The sequence below is a fragment of the Bubalus bubalis genome, chromosome 3 (genome assembly GCF_019923935.1).
Source record: "Bubalus bubalis isolate 160015118507 breed Murrah chromosome 3, NDDB_SH_1, whole genome shotgun sequence".
Lineage (NCBI taxonomy): Eukaryota > Metazoa > Chordata > Mammalia > Artiodactyla > Bovidae > Bubalus > Bubalus bubalis.
In genome coordinates, this window is record NC_059159.1 from 90,642,851 (window position 1) to 90,648,850 (window position 6,000).

Below are 6,000 nucleotides of genomic sequence, written 5' to 3' on the forward strand. Positions count from 1 at the left end.
CAATACTTCAGGAAAGCAAGCTCTCGTATCTCAAATGCTCCTCATCGACTAAGCCTTTTAGAACTAGCAAGATTCCCTCACCTGGTTGAGAGAATACATAACTTTCTTACTCACCCCAAACCCACTGGTGTGTCTTGCTAACAAAAACACTGGACACAACCCTCCTATTTGACAGCAAAATTGGCCAAAGGGAACTGAAATATCTTAAGGAAAAGGAATTTTCCCCAAGATAGGTCCTTTTCCCCACCCCCTACGCTGGAGTTTGGGTGGGGAGGGCTGTGCTTTTTTGTGTGTGTCTGTCCTCCTCTGCATCAAACCAGCCTCTTCTGCCCAGCCTGTCACAGAACCAAAGTCTGCACTACGAAAGGGGTCAGCACCCAGGGACGGGCACAGCTTACATCACCCTGATCTCATCATTGTGACGTCGGTAGCTTCATAAATACTGTATGTACCTTGAACAAGGGTTTTGTTTTTGTTATGTTTTTCTTAGTAGTTTAAGGGAATTAAAAGTTTTTATTTGCCGTTTCCTTTGTTGTATTTTCTGTACTATAACTGTCTATGTCTTTTTGCATAAAATGCATAAGGGTTTGGGGATGTAAATGGAATTTTATTCATATTTTGTCCAAATACCTCTTGTAATTTGTATCAAAATTCTTGTACAATTTTTATATTAAAGATTTATCAGTCACTGATCTCTTCCTACCTCCTTGATTTGAAGAAACCTCAACCAACTCCAAGAGACCACTATGAAATACACCAGGAAACACTTTAGCTTACATTGTGATTCACCCTTATTTAAGCTCCCGTGTTAGATAACTTGGTCTCCTTTTTGGAGTGAATCATGCTATTATTGAACACACTTCTTAGGAAAATCAAATTCATCTCATATGGCCAAGCTGAGTCAGAGCCCCAGAGATCCTAGTCGGTCAGTTCCAATGGAGCCCAGCAAACACTGTCTCTTTCCTCACTAAAGCTATCCTTTTGGGGATGTTTTTCCAGTGTCTCCAGAATTTCCTTTCCCAGAAGCCTTGGCCCAAGATCTTTTAAGAAAAGGAAGACCTTAAGTATCTTTGCACCTTGGCCTTCTGTAAATAGCTTCCACCCTGACCCTGGGAAATTTGCAGACAGCAGCTAACAGGATGATAACTATATAGTTTTTCAAACTAGATGTTTGTGTTTCAGCATATATTCTCTTGACAATGGTTTTCTGCAGTTTGGGCTTTTATCATCTAGAAATTAAACTGGCAGATGGAGAGAGGTCATCACTGGCCACATCTCTTGTCACACTGCTTGAGGCCCATGGAAGGAGCATACAGGCTGCTTTTGACTGTGCAATTGTTTAATATCACCCCCACCTCTTAAACCAATTCTAGCTTAACATTAGGCTAACCCAGACTGTAACTTTTCCTAGAGTCTCCCTTTCCATTTAGTATTTCCTGTCCTCCATCCCTGGAGCCACACATATCCAAGTCTCCCATCTTGTAGCACCCCCTTCTCCCATTTCCTCTGACCCAGAGAAACCAGCAGCTACCCAGACTCACTCTAGCAACCCCCTTGGCCCCAGGTCTCTGGCCAGCAAGGCTGCTTGTATCTGCTGGCTGTCATCAGACCCACAGTAAAGAACTGTCCAGCCAGCTTCAGGTACCACTGACTGAGGGTCCCTCCCAAGGTAGCTAAGGTGCCAGCCACCAAGACTTGACACACCTCCCCCCATCCCAATTTCCTCTGAGCCCCCACAGACTGGCGGTAAGAGCAAAGAAATGAAAGATAAAACAATTGGGGGAAGTCAACCTTGGTTCAGGCATGTGGTTATTAAATGTCATGGATATGTTAACGCACCCCTACAGGGAATCCAAGCATAATTATGATCTTTTCATCTGTCATAACACGTCTGTAATTGGCAAGAATCCTCCCTCAAAGAGCTCCTTCTTAAAAAAATGTATTCTTAAGTGTCGTTAAATGGTGGAAATCCTCCTGTTTAGTGAAGAGGCACCCATGAATTCAGCTCTCAGCACAAGGCTAATCCGCACTGCCTGGGCTGCAGCCCTTAGCTCTTCTGAGCCACTGGAAGACTTGCCATCTGCTAGTCTGCCCCGTGTCATTGACAATAGCACAGCAGATTAAGTGCTACTAATTTAATAAAGCTGCTCTGAGGACTGAGCCGATCTATCAATGAAGACCAGAGAGGATAGCATGGGTGGGGGGGCTCAAGAGGGGCGGCGGCGAATATCGAATTGCCTCAAGTAATACTGGGCGGGGGTGGCAGCGGGGCTGGGAATCTATTGATCCTCTGTACAGCGCAGTTATTTTTAGTCACCTGACTCTCAGGCACCCAATCATTACCCATATTCATCAGAGACATATAATGAACAGAGGTATTGATTAACAGGGGCAGCTGAAGAGAGCTCCCAACAGTGCTAGTACATTGATAGGTCTCCAATGGGAATACAGGCCACGCAGCCCTGGAACATAACTTACTCTGTTCTAGGTCCTTCCATTGATTTTGCTTAGTGGGGAGGGGAGGGTGGAGGGAGAGACAGCCTTGTACACAGTGGTGCTCCCTTGACCTTTCTCTAAAATCTTCTTTGAAAAAAAAGAGAAAACTGACCCACTTACAACAGTCAACAAGTCCGTAGCCCTGCTCCAGGTTGCCTGCTCCTCTCCAGGCTGGCAGTCCCACCTCGTCTCTGATTGCCGTTTGTGTTATCTTGATTTACAGAAATGTGCTGGAAGCTGGGACATGCCAGTCAGAGCTCAGAGCCATCAGGCAGATGAAGGCTTCACTCCCCTAAAGATCAACATATGGCTTCGGGAAATTATCGTGTTAGGCTAATTGCACCAAGTTGGCATGGTAGGAACATAATGAGTCCCGGTTTCAGCATGCTGACCCCAAACCCAGTGATGCCAGCGCAGAGTAACTTTCCAAGCATTTTGCCTCATGGCAGGAAACCTCATTGAGCTGCTGTTTGCAAAAGGTATTTGGTTCAATTTCTAGCAGGCGCCCAGAACCTGCTCAGTGCGCTCCATTCATGCAAGGGAGTTTGCTGTGTGGTTCAGGCGGGTTCTTGTCCTTCCAGAGAACTAGTGGTGCCCCACACACCACAACCATTAGAAGCCATGTGCTGCCTGGTGGCTGACAGGCTGTGTAAAATGCTGATAGGTAACTAGAAACCATTGAATCCCGGGGAGAAAAGAAAATGGAAAGGATTAAGACAAAGACAGCTGTAAAAAATAAAACTCGAAGGCATCATTAGAAACCAGAAATTCACAAAGTCCAACTGCCTGTCATCCACACTGGATATTAGCAAGACTTGACTTATATATGAATGAAATGCTGAAGGAACATGAAGTCACCCCTCAACCCCTGAAGCTAAAGGCAAGTTTCTCTTTGCTCCAGTCTCTCCTTACCTCAGTCTGAGGTTCTGATGAAGTTTAATGTCATTTGCCTCCAATTTTTCTCACCAGTGTGTCTTTATTTGTCTTACCTTGGTCAGCAGACTTGTTCACCTTCAGGTCCAGCCTCTCCTTGGACTTCGAGAATTTTGCATGTACCACCTTCAGCCTTTTCTCTTCCTGTCTTTATTTTATTCATTATGATGTTCAGCTCAATTTCTGTTTTCTTAGCCAAAACCAAAAAAAAAAAAAAAAATCAGTTCAATAAATTCTGATCCTCTGGGATTAAATTGTACCTTCTTTCCAAATGTCAGAGCTTATATGGAAAAAAAAAAAAAAAAATCAAAGGTTTCAATAATTTAAAATCCCAAGCTCTGTGTATTGTGCAGTAACTTCAAGTTTTTGTAATGCTCCAAAAAATAAAAAACAAAAATGTGGTTATGAGCAATTGAATTTGGAGGTTATCAGGGTTTGGGGCATATACTGTGTGAGGTGATTTAAAGTTATTAGGCCACTTCCAGGTTTTTAGAGAGATTCATTTTTACAAATGTAAGTGCTATTAAGAATTCAAAGCACTCTCATAATTCCCCATCTTTGTTCTTCCCCATGATCTCAATTTCAATTTTTTTAATTTTTTTCTTAAGTGGAGAATTTCCTTCCCAAGTTTCACAAAGTCATTTGCAGACTGAAAACAAGACACTTATTTGATTATTTTCAGATGTCACATCAATTGGTCTTCAGCAGAAAGTAATCCTGCAAGATGTTATGCTTTATGCTTTCTGTTCTTTCAAAAACCACAAACCTGTGTGTTTGAAAATATGTCTCTTTCCAAAGCCCTCAGCCGCACCCACAGAGCACACATATGAGAATGGTTTCAGGCTCATATACAGACATGCCTTTTCAAGGAAGCAACAAAGCCCACTCACTTCACAGATCTACTGTGAATGTAAGCAGAAAGCAGGGAAGAAAGCCAGGGTGAAATCCAGGAAGTTGTGTCTAGCAGGGAACTGTGTCCTCAGCACTTTAAAGATGGGCAGCTTCTCTAGCTCTTATAGTTTGTGATACGTAGTAGGTGAACAAGGTGCACCCACAGAATAAATGGGTACCGCAAACGGGGATGCGAGGTGAACGGACGGAGCCCTTTGTTAAATGCCAAGGCCAGAGCCAGCCGTAAGGCGGAGGCTGTCACACCTGCATAGAATGCAGGCATCAGCTATTTGAGGACTCTGCAAAGCAAATAGTAGCAGAAACACTGAGAAAGCTGACCAGGATTCGCAGTACCGCTGAAATAGCCTGACTTTGCCATTTCCCCTCTTCTGTGCCCAGGCCTGAACTCCTGGAAACCTGAAACCCATGAGTAGTCCTCAGGGCTGGACAGAGAACTCTCCAGGAGAAACCCTGAGGTCAAGGAGCCAGGAAGAAAACAGTGGATGCTCAGGAGAGTGGGGAAAATTCCCTATTCTTTTTTCTTTTTGCTGTTTTTTTCATGCCTGCCTCAAACCCAAGCAACCCTGTGACGAAAGGAGCAACAGTGGCAACAGGAACCAGAAGGCACCTGAATTCTTGGGAGGGAAGCCACCCGCCTGAACTGGGGGAGCTTCTGTCCAGAGAGGGTGGGGAAGCCCCTTTTGCTTTTTCTCTGTCTGCCCACCCACTTCGTCTGGGAGGTGAGCATAGCCCCAGGAAGTAAACTGCGGAGCAGGAGCTTTCCAGCCAGAGGACTGAAAGGGCAAGGCTGGAAAATTCCAGGGAGATGGTAGACAGAGAGGTCCTGGGGAAAGTAGCCCCTTCAGATGAATTTCCGAATCACCCCTGATCCCACATAGCACATCCTCACACGGGCCAGATCCAAATAGTGCTTCAAGGGTTTTGAAAACTGAACTGACACCGGAATGAAGACCCACAGAAGGCTGATTGGGACTTGCAACCTGAATTAAGGTTGAAGGCCTTGCTAAAAACGTGGAGACCGTCTCCACAGGAATTAAACAAGACCCAAAACCTCATAACATGCGTCGTAGGCCAACTTCTTGATTTTTGTCTGCTTTTGTCTGTGGTGAAATATACATAACAAAAATGTATTATTAATCATTTTAAAGTGTACAGTTCAGCGGTGCTGAGTATCATTCACATTGTCGGGCAACCATCACCACTATCCATCTCCAGAACTCTTCCTCTTCCTCAAATACAACTCTGTACCCATGAAACACTGACTCTCCACTGCCCTTCTCCCACCATTCTGCTCTCTTTCTCTATGACTCTGACTACTCTAGCTACCTCATCTAAGTGGACTCGTACCATCTTTGTCCGCTTGTGACTGGCTCGTTTCACTAGCATAAGGTCCACAAGGGTCAGTCATGCTGCTGCATGTGTCGGGATGTCCTTCCTTTAAAAGCTCCGTAGGTTTCATGGTGTGTATACACCGCATTTTGTTTATCCATTAATCTGCTAACAGGGAGTTGGGTTGCTTCCAACAGTAGGCACTAGGCAGACTTCTAAGATGGTCCCTAATAAGCTAGTGAAGGTTTAGACACTCAAGAAAGACCAGTGTGTTCTCTTGGCAAAACTCTGACCGCGGGACAACCAGGGCACCAGGCATGTCATCCAGCC